Here is an 18,438-nt window from a genome sequence, read left to right on the forward strand (position 1 = left end):
TTGCCTATTGATGGAATAGTTCCATTTATCAAGTTTTATACATCAAAAAGCTTTTGAATTTCACCAGACTGTCCATTAATTCACCTCTGAAAAAGTGGCATTTAATTTCAGCTACTATATTTTACAGCATTAAAAAGCTTATGCATTAGGGTGCTTCTCTGCACAATGGCATTGAGCAGACAGAGTTGGGTTCATTATCCCACCCAGATTCACATAGTCACATTTGAGAGCTTTATACCAGAGAGCAGGGACAGTTACTGCCAACCATCACAGACTCCTTACTCCGAGAGCCTATCTCCTTGGCCGCATTTTACATAGCCAATGAAGACATGCCAGCAACTGTCCCATGTGTAACTTGGCATTAGAGCACCAGGTCTGTTGAATGGTGGTGGCAGGCACTATTATTTTATATCCAGGTAAACGGCCAATTTTAAAAACTGCCACTTGGAGATAAAAATCAAGGGCACAATATACTCAAAGTATTGAGCTATCTGGTATCCCAAATGATGTGAATACTTTCAGAAACCAATGGCACATTGTACCCACATTTCCCAGCTATGGAGATATCAATACATTGATTCAGATCCCATTACTCAATCCACATAGCCCTGAGGTCATCCTGCAAAGTGCGTATCAAAAAATACGAAGTTAGGGTGACAAAGTTTGACAGTGATGTTATACAAGTCAAACTTGGAAGGTCATACCTATGCTGAGAGAAAAGCATCAAATCCTTTGTGTACACATTTAGTTTTATTGTAACAAAGCAACTTGTACACTTTTAACGTTTAAAACTGAGCATCATCTTTCCTTTCCAGTGAAACAAAAAGAAAATTTTAAAATAAACAGGAACAAAATTACAATAGAGAATGTCAATTCCAAATAAGATCCTACAGGTTCTGCTGATTCTCCCATTGAGTGGCAGGGCTCAAGTCATCATTAGGAGAGAATTTATTTTAAAAGTGTCATCTTAAACTGCAAGGATGCCTGTCAAATGTCACAATTAAACATGCCAAAGGAGAAGCCATGTTGTCAAAATGCCCACTTACCCCACCCAAACATCTCAAACCCACCCTTTGCTGACCTTCTATAACCCCATTTTTTTAAGTTTTTTTTTTTCTTTTTTTTAAACAAGAGAAAGTAGACAGATACATGTTGGTAAATGCTAACTGTCCATATTCACATAGAGACACAGTGTACTCTCTGAGCCCAATATACAGAGAAAGGAGGAAAAAAGCTAGAATTCTATGCACTACTACAAAGGGGCCTTGCACCCTCCAGCTTCCAGCAGAGCGAAGGGGGCAGGTTTTTCTTTTTTCCTGCAGAGCTCGGTGGTGTTGATTCCATACAGTTTTTGTTAAGACAGGAAGGGATAAAATGAATTTCAAACAGAAAGGGATAGAGACTCTTTTCCCATTGTATCCTGCTCAAGATATTTCCCCCCAAATAAGTTGAGAACCATGGTGTAGAGAAAAGAGACCTCAAAAACAGGGTGACTGAGCACAAGAGGGAAGGAAAAAAAAAAAAAGAGACTGCAACTTGCTCCCAGGGACTGGAGAAAATTTAAAAAAAGGAAGGTTGGAATCCATCAGTGTTCTATTAGTCATCTTCTCCTTCATCCTCCTCTCCTTCCTCCCATTCATCATCATCTTCATCTTCTTCACCTTCATCCTCATCCCCTTCTTCATCAATATCTTCTAATCCTTCCTCCTCTTCATCATCATCATCTTCTTCTCCTTCTCCTTCTTCATCATCCATATCAGGAACCAAGTAGTATTGTAATGGGTTTGGCCAAATATCATCTTTGATGACCTCTCCTAATTCATCAGCACCTGCATCAGAATGGTCAGTAAACCAGGTAAAGAAGCTCTCTGGTTCCTCATGCTGCCTCTTCCTGCTGGCTTTATTCTGCGTTTGACTTGAACGTTTCGTCAAATCCTTTCCAGATTTCCATTTGATTTCGGTAGACTTTGAAGATGGATCACCACTCTCATTCAGATGAAATTCTTTGGAGAGAACTTTATTTTCAAAGTAAGGATTTTCATCAAAATAAAAATCTATTCTGTAACCTGATTTAATATCTTCAAATTCTGTCACTTCAACTCTGGTCAAATAATGCAGTGCCTCTTCGTCCTCCTCCCCACGCAGTGCAGACACTTGTGGATGGTTGACAAATGTTGTTACTCCAAAATTTGGGATTTTGGTGATCAATTCTGACCTCTTCTGAAAAAACGGTTGGCGGAGTTTGTTATATTTCTGTTCTACTTTCAAAATGTCCTCACTGGCTTGTTCATTAAGTCTGTCTATTTCATTTTGTACTTCATCAATGTGTTCAATTGCTTCTTGCTGTTCTTTTTCTCCCTTCTTCGGCAAGCCTGCAGAGGCCGATGTCTCCTCCAGTTCCTGAGCAGGAGGTGGTCTTGGTTTCTTCTTTTGAGGCGGGAGTGGAGATTGGCGTTTGGGGGCCATGCTGCTGGGGAAGTCCGAGAACCGGAGCACAAGTCTTATAGCTCGTCCGGAAGCAGGCAGAACCCTAACTTATTTTTAAAGTGTTTTCTGTACATTTTAAAACAGCTTTTCTTTTTCATGTCAGCAAATTCATGAGTTAACATTAATGTACTAACATTGACTCCCATTTTGGACTTGTTCATCATGCAGTGATAAACAGTGGCTGGTTAATGTTTTCTCTTTTAAAAATGTGATTATACTTAGCTATTTATCAATAATTCCTCCATTTTTACCTTTCATTTTTTAAACCAGAAATTCTTGTTTTGACCTGATAGTGTCTTCTTTGGGGTCTCTGAATCAGACTCTTAGACAAAGATTTGAGTGCAGGTAGTTTACTAAGGAGGCATTCAGTAAATAGCTTGTATTAAACAAGTTACTGACTTAAGCAACTGAAATTTTAATCCTTCCTGGGGAACTGTAAAAAATATGCCTTAGAACTAGCTACATGAGAAGCAAGGGAGTTGGGATATGATATCATAGAACCAGTTAGTCTTTAGTTGGGGTCTCTTCTAGGGCATGTTAATCCCCAGAGCTTCCAACTGCAGTGCAGGTCCAGAGAAAACCCTCAGGTAAAGAAATAAAGGGGTTGAAATAAAAAAGTTGGAAGTCTGTGGGCACAGATTCCAGTAGTAAAGACCAGGGAGTGTGGACAAGTACCAGCAGTGTTCAATGTATATGGAGATGGGCGCCATCGTGGGAGGAGTGCTCAAGTGTGAAAAAGTCCAGAAATTAAGTTAGCTTTTCTCAAGTATTTACTCAGTCCTTAGGTAAGTACCTACTGTGTGTAAAGGCTGTGTGACGTAATGGGGAGTACGAATTCTCTTGTAGAGGCAATTAGCTGTTTTAAAACTCAGATTCTTCATTTCAAATGAGAATTTATTTTCTTTGTTTTTTTCAAAATGGAGGATCAAACGAGATAGTATTCCTGAACATACTTTAAAATGTTGAGAACAGTGTTTCAAATTTATTATTGTGCTCTTTACCTTAATTGATCCTGAGAAAACAGCAGACCCAGAGAAATGTGGTTAGACCATACACTTGTCTTTTATCAGGAATATGTTAGCCAGTCAAAAGCTTGTTTTCTTCTTAGGCCATGCGAATTTGGCTTCCCTGTGGAGCATGTAATAAGACAGAAAATTTAAAAGTTTCATGAAAGAAATAAGGTACCATGCAAATAGTTATTTTTAGCCAATTGGCAGTGAAGGCTTCCTGGGGAAAGTGGATAAAATGGACCTTTAATGGATAGGAATTGTCCATGTTGAAACAGGGAATTTCTGAAGGAACAGTGTATTGCAGGAAAGCTTAAGCAAAGTCCTAGAGGCAGTGAAACTGAGAACCACTCCGTGCACAGGTTAAACATTTTTTCCCTTTAACTACAAATTGAGGATACTAGTGCTACCTACACTATAAATTTGTTGTAAGGATATCTTGTAAGGATAAATTAGCTATGTCATAGGTAGGATAGGGTAAATTCTCAGTAACTTCATCTGTAGCTTTTGGTATCAGTGTAGTTCTGATTATAAGTTATCCAGTCTCAAAGCAGCATTCCCTGAAGTATATGGAATGTAAACCACGCAATATCTGCAAGATAAAAAGATTATGATGTTAAAAGAATTTGAGAAATCCTGTGTACCTTGCATAGATGGACTTCAGGAGAGGCACATGAAGATATTAACAGTGTTGAGAAGTGCAGTAGTAAATAAATCTTTTTTTTTTAAACTTCAGCACCGTGTATTAAATTTCTTTAATTGCTGGTTTCTTTTCTCCCCTTAATGTAATACTTACTTATATTGGACAGTCTTTGTAAAATGCAAATTTGAAGACCTTCAGGTGGTGGGCTAAGCAAGTTACCCATACTTATACATCCACATTAATGTGGTGGGCTAAGCAAGTTACCCATACTTATACATCCACATTAATGTTGTCTGTTAATCTACCTTCTTAACCATACGTATACATCCACATTAGTGTTGTCTGTTAATCTACCTTCAGGAATTGTAAATGGCTTGAAATAGTAAGAAACTTTGCTCAAAATACTTTCTGTGATTCTCCCTCTAGGCATGCTTCTGGGCAGTTTCTTAGTCATTGTCCCCACATCAATCATTGTATGGTGCAATACATATTTCATTCCTCATTTTCTGCACAGAATCATATTGCTCACCCCATGATTCCTCCCAGGCCTCAGATCTGTTCAGAATGATGTTTTTTGGCCTCACTTGAGATAATTTAAAGAACATTCCCCCGACAATTGTGAAAGTTGACTTCCAAAAATACTTGGAGTAATGCCATCATCATTAAACTGAGTGGATAACTTTCAAGGTGAGTGGTTTTAAAAGGGACAGCAGCTTCTTGGATGTGTACTTTCTCTGTGGAACAAATGGTTTGACTTTTTATAGTGATAGAAGGAGCTCTGAATTCCTACTATGTGCTTCTCCTTATGGTAGATGTAGTCTATTTTGGGCAGAAGTTCATAGTCTGGTGGGGAAAAAAATAAAGTTCAAAAGTAACCACTATAGAAGAGAATAAATATAGTGATAGAAGCTTCAGACTGTTATCAAAGTACCGAAGAGTGGTCTTCTATTGTGGTCAAGCAAAGTGGCAAGGGTACTTAAAATGAACCTTGAATACCATGCAAACAATAGAGATATTCCAGGCAGAGAGAAGTAAATGTATAGAGGCCAAGTGATGTGACAAAGGACTGGGAATTCCATCTGAGTACAATTGGAGTGTAGACTCCATGTGGGAATGTGGATGGTGAGTGAGGCTGGGAAGCCAGGTGGAGTCCTGACCAAAAAGGGCTGTGTAAGTGCTGGGGTAAAGAGTTTGAGGTTTATCCTCTAGATAGCAGAGCATGCCTGATAGTTTATTAGACAGAAATGGCCATAGTCACGATTTAAGCAATTTGGTAGGTGGCAACTATGTAGTTGAGTTGGAGTGAGAAAAGACAGGGCCAGGAACCCAGGAGGCTGTTAAAGTGGTTCAGCCAACAGGGAGTCTAAGGTAGTAATTATGATGATGGGGAAGAGAAAATGGATTTGAAAGATATTTAAAAGATGAGGGAGCGAGATGATAAGGGAAACCTGGGATTCTTTCATAAGGGAAGAGTCTGGATGTAGGTATCATTCAGTGTGATTAGAATTCAGTAGAGAAACACATTTTAGGGGACATTTGCTGAGTTGTATTCTGTACAAGTTGTGTTGGAAGTGCTTATTTGTTATTCATTTGTATTTTCATCAGTTCTGCGAGTAAGCACTCTGTGCTAGACAATGTGTTTGACTCTGAGAATGTGGCAAGAAAAGAGCCAATGTTCCATGTGCCTGTCAAGCTTACAGCTTAGTGGGAGAGACATAAATAATTACCCAACTAATTACTTCATTAGTAAGAATAGAAGAAGGTGACCTAACTCATAAGGCAGTTTGCAGTCCATTCTGAAACTTAGCAAAACGATTTGGTCTGCTAAGTGGCAGAGATTTGGGGATGATTGGTGAGTAGTTGCTAACTGAAGTCATTAGGGAGATTGCCCAGGTTTGGTTTGCAAAATGGGCAGAAGAGGAAGCTGAGGTTAGAGTATGAATGCATAAGGAGAATGTTAGATAAAGTCCTAAAATGAAGCTGGAAAAGAGTGACAGAGTACCATTTACCCTGTGGTTGATTGGTTCTAGTGACCCCCTTGGATACCAATATCAGTGGATGCCCAAGTCCCTTGTGTAAAAGGACATACTATTTGCATATAATCCACACTGTATACTTTAAACCAACTCTATATTACCAATAATACCTAATTCAGAATAAATGCTATGTAAATAGTTGGTATACTGTATTAATAATTTTTGAACTTGTTTTTTAAATTTTTATTTATTTTTTAAAAACTATTTTGCATCTGAAGTTGAATTTGGGGATGTAGAACCCATAGATAGGGAGGGCAAATTACAATTTAAAGGTGTATGGAAAGAGGTGGAAATGTTTCTAAGAGGTTAAATAAAGTAAATGTAAGAGATGCCATGGGCTTTGAAACTGCCGTTCCATGTTGGCTTTAGCAAGAGCAGGTGGAGTAGAGTGGTGTATGTACAAGCTGTATTTTCTTTCAGTGGTGTGCTCAATCTAGCTTATGCTGCCTTGAGAGAGCTGGATTGTTAAATTTTCAGGAAATTATGCAAGCTGGTTGTTAAAATAGCCATTAGTAAAACTTAAAGTATGTATACTTAAAATGAAATTATATTTGAATGAATGTAATAAAAATATTAAAACTCATTCTCCCTAATTACTTTACTACATTTTCCTCTTGTCTGTGCTCTTAAGGTTAGGTATGTCTATTTTCCTCAATGGGTGGATGTACTATACAATGACGTATGACCATATTTTTCCTTTCAAGTCTGTTTTTACCGACTTCCTGTTGGTGTATTGAAATTAGTCATAGTGAGAGTATTTACACCATGGAAATTGGCAAATAAATGCTATAAATAATCTGAGATTTTGTTTTGTTGATTTTCTAGACCTGAGAAAGTGATAGAGAAATTAAGAATGTGGAATACACTTAAAGTTGTGTTGGTATATAACAATTACATTGTGAATGGCACAAAAAATTGAGGAAATATTCCTTCAGTATTTGTAAACTATTATCTAATTCAAGAAAGAAGTTGCTCTCAATATTAATAAGAGAAGTTCTGACATACACAGTCATTGTTTCACTTTCTTCTTAACAATGCAAAAGAAAATACCATTTGTGTCAGAATATACCGGGTTTGGTTTGTATTAATGAAAGCATTTTGTAAGAAACAGTTGGCTATATGGAATTTACAGTAAAGGATTTTATATGTTTTATTCTTATGGGTAAATTGCGTGCTACATCTCCTTTATGTTAGTACAATTTACAATTAACATATATGTGTGTATTTATATATAGATACACTTTTATTTTGATGAGACCCAGTTGTTAACATTTATGAGCACACAGTGGCTATACATAAGAGATGTGAAGAAGCAGGTCACATGTACTTTTTTTGAAAATTACGGCAGAGAAGTGTTGTTCTATAGGTACTAGGTTGGTTGGTAATCAGATGTTTACAGGTTTGGGAGGGCATTTGTTTGTGTTTTTCCTTGAGTGGATTTATAGGCTTAAAGTGAGCAACCAGTAGTGAGAGGGAGAGATTGATGGTACAGGCAAAGGTGGAAGTAAATGTTGGAAGAAGGCGAGGAAGAAATGGGAAGAAATCCGATGTAAACTATTGCGGGAAAATTAATCTTGGACACAGGGAGGACACTTACTCCTGTAAGGATGAGGAAATGATAAACATAAGATGTGATAAATTAAGTATATGCACATTAAAATCATTTACATAGTTGAATTATAATTTAAGAAATAAGGATGAGCTCAGGAAAAAATACTCAGAAAGGTATCAGTTAATTTATGAATAAATCATAGAATAAGAGGTGAATACTATGATTGACCATGGTAAGTTTTCATGCTAATTTAATCTCTGAAGTATTATGCTGTATATTTAGTCTATTTTTCTAGGCTGAAATATTTAAATAAAAAATGAGAGAATTTAAAAGCGCTTCATTGCATTTAAATGCCAACTATTATTTCTTTTACTTAGCTTTGCAATGTAATGCTACATTTCCATGGACACGGATTGAGTTTCTATGAGATGATCAGAAATGGGATATAATTTGAGGTTGACTAAATTGCATTCATTGCATGCATGGATAGTTTGAACACAAGGTAAAATGTTATCCAGACTGCTGAAGAAAACGAGTCTTATTTTGGAACATGACTTTCTTCAGCATTATAATTTATGACTTTTTCACTTGGATTCTTGCTTTTAACACACTCTTATTTATATATGTATGCTTCAATTAAAGAAATGCATAACATTTTGCTTACACTGTCTTAGTTCTATTAGTTTTCCTCTGTTAAAATTTACAGTCCTTATATTTCTCTCAGTTGAAGTATAATGAGATACAGAGCTTTAAAAATATTTGGATGGTAGTTTAACATTTCAAATCTTTTCAGATTTATTTTTGGAAATATTTATTAATTATCCAAAATATTCATAGATATTGATGATGCTAAATATGACTGTTGATATTGAATGTACATATGTAGTCTGCCCTGAATGCACCATTGTAGCTGTCATTTTTGAGCCTAACACTGCAGTGACATTCCCCCTCACCTTGCAGTCTAATAGTACCTCAGACATCTGGCTGAGTATCTCAAGACTTTGGAAAAATAATCCCTCACTCTGTATGTATGTTTTTAGAGTTAGAACACTGTTGTAGCTCACTCAGACATCTGGTCCTTGTGTTTGTTGATTAATTCATGGTTGCAAGATACAACTACTGGTCTAAATATCATGTTCAAGTAGAAAAAGATGGAAGAATCAGCACACCACTAGCCATGTGTGTATCTGGTTTAATCAAGAAATCAAAAGCTTCAGAGAGATGTCCTTAGCAGAATTTTTCTTAGATCTTATTGGCCACTCCCGGCTACAAGAGAATTTGGGAATGTAAATATTTAGTCTTCCCACATCTGTAGTGGGAGACAGCAAAGGAGAACTTGGTAGAGAATAACTTTTGTTAGCCGATTAGTAGTGATTGCCAAAGGGGATGGTCTCAAGTCCTGTCTAGCACCAATATTGGCATTCTTACTATCAACTGAATGCCATTTCACCTGGAAGGTAGCCTTTTTAGCCCTTACCTGTAGACCTGGGAGAATCTTTGTTGACCTCCATCTAGAGTTTATTTATAACTAGTAAGTGAAGACCTGATAAAATTCCTTCTGGAGGAGAGGATCCCTTCTTCAATGTCAATCTAGGTAGAGCAGTCTAGGAAGTAACCCCAGACTTAAAAGGGAACTGATATTAATGACATCTCAATCCCAAGCATGGCTGCTGGGAAGGCTTCTGTAAAAAAGATAAGCAAAGAGGAGAGTAATCTGAGAATCTGCCTGATAATACTTTTTATATTTGAACAGTTTAAACAAGTACAGCTGCATACATTGCTGGGTTTTCCATTTTGTGTGGGACTATACATTCAGACTTCTTGTTTGAAATATGTTAGCCTCTTCACAGCTTAAAAATATTAGAAAAGAGTGAAATTCAAGGCAACTGTTTTTTCATACACTCCCAGGGAGCACTGAGTATAGATTAGAAGTGTATATTTCTAAAAAATCCATATCTGAATCAATCTTGCACTATTCACATTTGCAAAAATGTAATACTTCTGCCCTTCTAGGCAAATAATTCTTTTAGATTTGTGAGAATATTTTTAGATGACAAAAAAATTGGTTGTACATGAAAAGCTAATTACTGTGTTATCTGCAAAATTACATTTCACCATGAAGATAAAATATACGTTTTTCTGAAATCTTAGTAGATTTCAGTATTGGGTTAAGTGATTTACATTCTATATTATTTTATATCCTTTAGGGAATTACTGCTGTTTTCTCCTTTTGAGAAATTTGATGTTCAAATCAGTTAAGCTATTTGGCCAATGTTTCAGTGCCAGTAGCTCATAGCAGCTGTACTGTGAAACCAGGCAGTTTGTCACACCTGCCAGCTGTGGACCTGTGCTCCTAGTAATAATAACAATTAGGCATTATGTGAAAGATTTTATAGTCACTTAATCTATTATTCATTAAAAACCTAGAAGCTGGTACTACTATCATCATTCCTGTTTTAAAGCTGAGAGATTCAGGAACTGTCTAAATTTCTTGAATTTTCCAGGACTAACTCATGGCATCAAACTCAGGTTATCTGACACCATGTGGACCCTAATCACTTCACTACATTGATAATTAGTTACACATTGAATTGTATCGCTATAGTTTTCTATACAATGTAATTTTATTTCTACAGAGAAAAATTCATCCATGTTTTGAAATTCAAGAAAAGCCTTCTCATGTTTCTCAATGATTTCATACTATGAGATATTTTTCCTATGTTAGATCAAATTTGGTAGCAGTTTTCCTGGTGTATGTTAATGAAAATTTGATATGAATTGCTTTATTTCTTGCATATATGACCATCATTTACATTAGTTCATTTTTTAGGTGATTGAATTTTTGAGATTAAAAATTAAATTTATATTAGAAAAATTCCGAATAAGAAATTAGACACAAATTCCAGCAATTATGAAAATTATGCCTGATTGGAAAAGTTACATTTTATGTTACTTGCTAAAATTTTTTGAAAAGGATAAAGTGACCAATTTATCTGTCAGCTATCACTTTGATTAAAGGATATTAATCTAAAGTACTGTGTATTTCCTTATATTGTGAACGGTACTGGGGAAAAATGTGATTGCTATTCAGTTTTTAAAAATAACCTACCTCTTTATAGAAACAGCTGTATGAAATTATAGCTCATTCTAGATCAATAGTGCATTGGTTTTGGTTCACATGCATATCAAATAAAATAATAAAAAAATCTGTTACATGAAAAAAATCAACTCTATTATTTAGGCACATTTCATAGCCCAACTCCCCTTCACCAAATTCAGTGCTGTGTTTTATCATGATTGACTCAGAGGATAAAGATCTGTGACTTCTATCTTGCTGCATGACCTTGGAGAAAATTGGCTTAAATGTATGAAAGGATATTTCAGGCATTGACTCAGACTAAATAAATGTGCTAAATTTGATACAGGGAGTGGGAAATTTTTCTCAACACATGGAACCACTAATGAGCTTGGGAAGTAAACATGGTTAAGTAGGCCTAAGTTGCCTTTTGTTACAATCATTCTGAATTGCTCCATTAACATGAATAACCTTTCAACCAACTTCACATTTGTAGCTTTCGGATTGACCAAACCACAACATTGTAAACTATTTCCAGGTGAGAGGGTTGTAGTGGGTTGAATTGTGTTTCCGCAAGAGGTCTGTTTAAATCTGAACCCCTGGTACCAGTGAATGCAACCTCATTTGGAAAAAGGGTCTTTGAAGATCTAACAAAGTTAAGATGTGATCGTACTGGAGTAGGGTGGCCCATCAATCCAATGTGACTGGTATCCTTATAAGGAGAGGAAAAGAGAGAGACTGAGACACCCACAGGGAGAACACCATGTAACATCAGAGGTGGATATTGGAAGGAGGCAGCTTAAAGCTGAAGAATGCTAAGGATTGCCAGCCGCTACCAGAAGCTAGGAAGAGACAAGGAAGGACTCTATTTAGAGTCTGAGAGGGAACACAGACCTGCTGACACTTTTGATTTCAGACTTGGAGCTTTATTTGATTTTGATTTCAGACTTGGAGAAAATAATTATCTGTGGTTTTAAGCTGCCCATTCTGTGATACTTTGTTACTGCAGCTCTAGGAAAGGAATTCAGGATTTGAGAATGGAGAGACGATGGAGAGCATGTGAAAAGTTGGCAGCAGTGGAAATGCTCCCTGGGTTGACTCTTTGTCCTGTAGTCCCATATCTTTCCTCCTCTCTTACTTTGTTATCATACACATCAGACAACTGGGCTCTGTTTCCTCCCCCTTCATCACTTACAGATCTCTCTTGATCCTCATTTGCCTTGTCAGTGGGATGAGGATCTTAAACCCTTCCGAGTAATAATAATGACCAACATTTATGGGAGTGTAACCCCATGGTAGAGCCAGGGCTCAGGGTTAAGATGCATTGTTTCATTTACTGCTCACCAAAATCCGTGAGAATTATATCGTTGTTATTATCCCTACTTCACACATGAGCCAAGTAATCACATTTCTCTATGACTTCTTGCTTGTTCCTTCAGAGATCTGAACATGAGAGGAAAAACTGGAATATTGTTAGTCCTTATGGTGTCTTGATGGGAAAGATAGTAGATCCCTAACTTTACTTAATGTGGGTACTATGGAAGTGAAGGCTGTTGGAAAGGGATGTTACATCAGCATGATGTGTTCTTTTTGGCCATGTCACAGTTTCTTCATGTGTAGAACATAGAATTTTTTTAAAAAAATTCTTTCTTTATATTTCCCCCATTTTATTGGGGAAAATAATTTTAATATAATTCCCTTATTTTCTAGCTTGCTTGACAATTTCACTGTCAGAGCTACTTAGGATATAACAGAGGAATTTAATGATACAGCTGCTATTTTTGATAGTCACTATGTGCTAGGCACAGCTTATGTACAGCAGACTATCAGATGGGTGATATTATTACTCCACACTTGACAGTCCAGGGCTTAAGAAAGTAACATGGTCCAAACCACAGGCCTTCAAATCCTTACCTCTTTTGTATCCAGAGCTTATTTTTGTACATTCTTGTTAGGGAAATCCATTACTACAGTGACATGCACTAATTTATCAGATTAGTGATCAACTTGGAAGCTGGGCATCTGGGCTCTAACAGCATATTGGCTAAGACAGGATAGTATGGGAAATCTGGAAACACTTGAAAGGTGGCATGCTGAATTCAGGTAGCTTAGATTTAAGGATGGGGTACAGCATGAGGACACCAGGTTTGTCCATTTGGGGATATCAGGATGAACCTGGCTTCTTTCAGAATATTTTATCTAAAGCTCTTCTAGAGTTAGACTAGTTTTCTTAATTACCATAATCGGGACCTAGCAAAAAGTAGGTGTTTCCTACTTAACTTTTTGGTTGTTTACTTTCTCTGAGTCAAGAACATGATAACAAACTTTACACTATTTCTAACATGGACCTTTTAGTAAATGGTAGGTTACTATAACAGAAAAGATGCTATATCTGAAATCAAAGTGCACAAGTCCATTTCATGCTCCATGCTATTTCCTTGCAAGTCATAGACAGTGTCACATGCCAATAATACTGAACAGTCTTAGAAAATACAGCAAGCAGTAGTGTTGGAGTAGGTGTTAGAGGCAAAACTGATCTGACCAAGCAATGTATGTTGGCTAAGTGAAGTATGAAAGACAGTCTGTTCTATCTCAGCTGAGGATATTTGCCATAGAAAATGTTTGTTATGGCACAGCAGAGAGACCGAAGCTACCAGTTTCTTACCACCCAAACTTGCCTTGGTTAAATTTGTCTCCAGTCTTCTAAACTCTAGAGAACTGTCAGTCTTCTGAAGAACTGTTCAGTGTAGTGAAGGAAACAGGAAGAGAGTTTGAGGAGCTTGGCCAGTTGATCGGAGGGATTTAATGGGGAAACACACTTGGATAGTGAATAGACACTGGAAAATATGACTGTCTAATTTGGATTTTCTCAATATACCTATCCTGGTGAAGTGAAATACCTGTGTATCTGAAAGTAAGTTTGTCAGTTATTTTCATCACAGCTCTGCTACAAATTGACATTATGACTGGGAAGTGGTGCTTTGTGGCCATAACTTGCTCTATGTGTCAAAGCTGTGGGATATTATATGCCTTTAACTTCCTTCAAATTGTTTTCTACTTAAAAGAGTGTAGGTTTCATATTGAGAATTCCTTTCATCAGATATTGATCGATACTTGGGATGTTTGCCATAACCTTGTCATGCTTGCCACCTTTGCCACCGAAGAATGTTTTTAGGGGTAGTATATGGGAACTTTGAAATGTGAATTACATCACAGTTTGTATCTGGAAATCAGTGTCTAATAGATAATGATGATAGTGACTACTGTCTGGTAAATATTTACTCTTGGGTAGATAAATAACCAGATTCTCCACAGGAGAAGATTTGGCTCCCTTGAGACATTTGGCAGTGTCTGGAGACATCCCAACAGAAGGGAGGAGTGCTACTGGCATCTAGTGGGCAGAGGCCAGGGATGCTGCTAAATATCTTGCATTTCACAGGACAGCCCCCACAATAAAGAATTATGTGGTCCACAAGGCCAGTAGTAGCAAGGTACAGAAACCCTACTTTACGGCTTCTCTCTTCTTTGGTAAATACGCATGCTGATCCTAGAGGATGTTTTGCACATCTTGTAGCTGAGGTTCAAAAGGGTTAAGTAAATTCTTCAATATCAAGCCATTCATTAGAAATGGAGCCAGCACTCCATTCCAGTCTCTAAAGCCAATTGAGGGATGGTCCCCAAGCACAAACCTTTTCTGTTTTGCTGCTTTGGGAAGTTTCCTTCATCCTCATTTCTTCATTTTTAAGATAAGAAGATCTTCTGTTCTTTACCAGAAGTTTGTAGTAGTATATTTGGGTGGGTCTTTTCTCCCAAAAGACAGGGGGTTTGGAGATTTTCAGAAAGTTGAGGTATTATGCTTAAATGTAATATTTTTGGCAAAAATCTGTAGTCATAAGCAGTGTGGGTGAAATACAAAATGTATATTTAGACTTTAGTGTTGCTCATACATATGCATTGTTTTTAGATTAAGAATGAGAGCTTTTAGTTTTTGCTTCTCTTTGTATCTTTCAAAAGCAATTTGATTTGCTCTTCTCTTGGGCATGATGGTGATTTGTGGAGCTTGCTGGTTGTTCAGAAATCGAAAACTCTTTGTGTGGGTTCTTAAGGATGAGAGTTTATTTCCATACTGGCAGTCAGGTAGATTTTGGGTTTTGGACTTAAATCATAACAGAAGACATAGAGATGAGAGAAAGGCCAAATTGCATTTTAGAGAAAGAAGTGTGGAGAGCCTCATGAGAAAACTGTGTTTCCCTTACATCTCTGGTCACTGATCTCAATTCTGGGATAAATCCTGACAGATACGTAAGGTTACGGGAATGTAAGAGGTAGGAAAAAAGTTAATGTAAATTATTTTATTTGAAAACTTAAATTTTATGAGTGGGAAGTGTGTTTTAGGGTAATTTGCAAGACTCCCTCCTCTAGAATATTAAATTTTTGCCAAAACTGCCTTTTGAATAGTGTATTTTGGGACTTGCACATTGAAAAATATAGGCAGTTGCCTTGTGTAGGGCTGTACTGGCCTGCAGAGTTTTACATTTGCTCAGGGAGTTGGCTTTTATTCTGGAAACTTGTGGCAGCAGCTTTAGCTACTTTGTGTGATAATCTGCACACACAGCAAAGGCACCTCAGTAGTTTTCTTGGTGTTCATTCTGTCAATCAGTAAGTTTAATAGAGAAAGGACAGGACATGGAGATAATACAGCCAAGGTAAGGTGAGTGCGATAAATATGCAAAAAAAAAAAAAAAAAAAACCACCCATTGATACTATCTATAAAGGAGTGGAAAACAGCTTTTAATCAACATTCAATAATTGAACCTTTTAAGGGAGCAGTACACAGAGAGGTGCTCAGTGTGGCAGTCAAGTTAACCAAAAGAATGAATTCCAGCTTTTCAATGTTAATTTCAAAGCATCAAGAACACTGAGGCCTGTTACTGTCTTATAATACACTAACTACAGCCTTATAACAGCCTTATAACTCTTATAACAACTATATTCTTTTTACAGGTATTAATAATGATTGTAATTTATTTTTAAGTTAAAAAAGGGTTATTGTATTATTGAGAGTAGGATTAGACACTCTGAAACTCTTTAATAGTTTACAAAGAAGAAATGGAAAGATCTTGAGGAAAAGGTGAACTTTTCTGTGTCATATCCAACCTTAGTTTAAATTGGAATTCTTATTTTGTGTTTCTTTTTCAACCTTTGTGAAATAAAGGCCTTCTTGTATTTCTTCAACATGCCAGTTCCCCAGAAACCAACTTCAAGATCCATAGTATCAGCAGAATTTAAGTACAAGTAACAATAATCATAGTATTAAAAAGCCCCCATAGCATTCACTCAAAATATTTTATTTAAGGTCAGGAGAGCTAAGTTAATTCATTTTCATAAGCAGTTGAAAAATTGTGATGGAATTGACTTTCTTTAGAGACCACATGCATATTTACCAGTTGAATAAACTCTGGTTGTCAGTTATGTGTGTAGGTGGTTAAGAATTTGGATATGTTATATGAGGGCAGTATTCTTGTAGGGAAAGAAGAAGATGGAAAGTAATGAAACTGAGACAGTGAGTGCTTACTGGGTTTCAGACACAGCACTGGGAGATACTTTGGTATGTAATTGTCACAATGTCTCTGGGACATAGATGGTATTATTTTCATTTTATAGCTGAAGAAAAGCCAAAAATAACTAAGGAGTATTTTTCCTACTATATCCTAATCTAAGTCAAGAAATGGAGATTTTTTTTTTTGATGTATGTATGTTTAGTGGGGGCAAGTTTTAGTTGTTGGCTTGAAAACAGAATTCCAAGGATTTGGATCTATCTTTTAAAATTTTTGTTTTATTATTATTATTTTTGAGAGGGAGTCTTGTTCTGTCACCCAGGTTTCAGTGCAGCGGCATGATCTCTGCTCACTGCAGTGTCCACCTCCCAGGTTCAAGTGATTCTCCTGCCTCAACCTCCTGAGTAGCTGGGATTATAAGCATGTGCCACCAGACCCAGCTAATTTTTTTTTAATCTTTAATAGAGATGGGGTTTCACGGTGTTGGCCAGTCTAGTCTTAAACTCCTGGCCTGAGTGGTCTTCTTGCCTCAGCTTCCCAAAGTGCTGGGATTACAGGCATAAGCCACTGTGCCCAGTCTGGATCTATCATTACATACAAAGATTTCTGCTAGTCAGGTTTTTTTATTTTTTTATTTTTTTATTTTTTATTTTTTTATTTGAGAAGAAAGGTTTCATATACTTATTCAAATTACTGCCTTAAATATTTCCCAATGGCCCTAAAGAGACATTGGTTGTAGTGACAGGTTTTGGCACAATGGGTGGTTATTTCCTAATAAATAGCCCAATACCTATTTAATTTGTAAAGTAATTCCTTCCTCCAACAGAAAATTACTTTAAAATGAAAGCTGGTAGGCTATCCTAGTTCTAATTTTGCATTGTAAGTTGGTACTGCAAGAGGTCACAACCCACTTTTATTCAGAGCTATTTTATCTAAAATGGCAAAGTAACATTTATCAGTTTAAAAGCCAGAACTCCAAATGTGATTTTTTTGCAGCTGATAACTCAGTTTCATGCCTAAGTATTTTAATTATAAATAAATATGTAACCCTCCGATTTAAAACAGGTTGCATTCAAAAGTTCATTTTGAACAGAGTCATATGAAGTTTGAAACATTTTTCCATAGAAACAATGTTAGGTTTCCAGGCCAACCCACAAAAGCCTATTTAAACCATATCGTACAATTTCTGCTCTAAAATCATCACGGGGCCCACACAACATATATAATAATATTTCTATTGGGAAAATGCATTTGGAGTTTAGCTTGGAATAGACGAGAGTTTCACTGGAGTAGAACTGGGCATTTTAAGGTCCTCCTGCCATTTTGGCAATAAGGATCAGCATTTTTTCCCTAAGATGTGTTTTTGGTTACCGTGACCTGGGGTGAAGCAGAGTAAAGGCTAGAGCAGGGAACAGGGTGTTTTCCAAGGGTGAATTCACGGTTCAACATGCTTTTGGCTGCAAGTAAGAGACTATTGAACTTGAATACTAGAGTTAATTCTCTCACATAGTAAGTCTAAAACAGGCAGTTCAAGCAGTGGTTAATTTAATGTATCATTGAAGTCAGGGTTCTAGAAACCTTTATAACCTTGTAGTTGGAAGATGTCCACCAAATATGTAAGAATCTTGTCTATACATAACAACCTCCTAAAAGAGAAAGATTTGGGGGGTGGGTGCTATCTTAATTTTATTAAATAGGAAACGATATTTCCCAGAGGCCCCCGTTCAGCAGGTTTCCCTTTACATACCATTGGCCAGAACCCTGACTCACAGCTTGCCCCAGACTAATCACTGACCACCAAGAATCAGATTGTTAAAAGTGACTTAGAGTCTAAGTTGTAGTTGAATTATAGTTCACCTTTAGGGGACAGGCAGGTGGCCATCTTCTCTCATCACTTTGCCAAGCTCATTTGGAGATTTGTAGACAAAGAAGGTGGAATATTTGTTGGGTGAGTGTCATCTTTGTCTTTCATGGTTTGCCTCCATACAGCGATGGCCTAGGGCAAGGGCAAGGACAGAAAAATATGAGTTTTTATTTTAGGTTTCCAACTAGCTGTGTGATTTTGAAAAGGTCATGTGC

The 18,438-nt window shown here is 36.9% G+C and overlaps 1 protein-coding gene and 1 pseudogene across 16 annotated transcripts in view; one reads left to right on the top strand and one right to left on the bottom strand.

Annotated features, from left to right (window-relative positions):
• HDAC9 (histone deacetylase 9) overlaps positions 1 to 18,438 on the top strand; it is a 1,049,458-nt gene that overhangs the window by 20,927 nt on the left and 1,010,093 nt on the right. The gene's annotated exons all lie outside the window — the stretch shown is intronic.
• Positions 729 to 2,481, bottom strand: LOC101030378 (protein SET pseudogene; annotated as a pseudogene).

Source organism: Saimiri boliviensis, chromosome 10 (assembly GCF_048565385.1).
Source record: "Saimiri boliviensis isolate mSaiBol1 chromosome 10, mSaiBol1.pri, whole genome shotgun sequence".
Classification (NCBI taxonomy): domain Eukaryota; kingdom Metazoa; phylum Chordata; class Mammalia; order Primates; family Cebidae; genus Saimiri; species Saimiri boliviensis.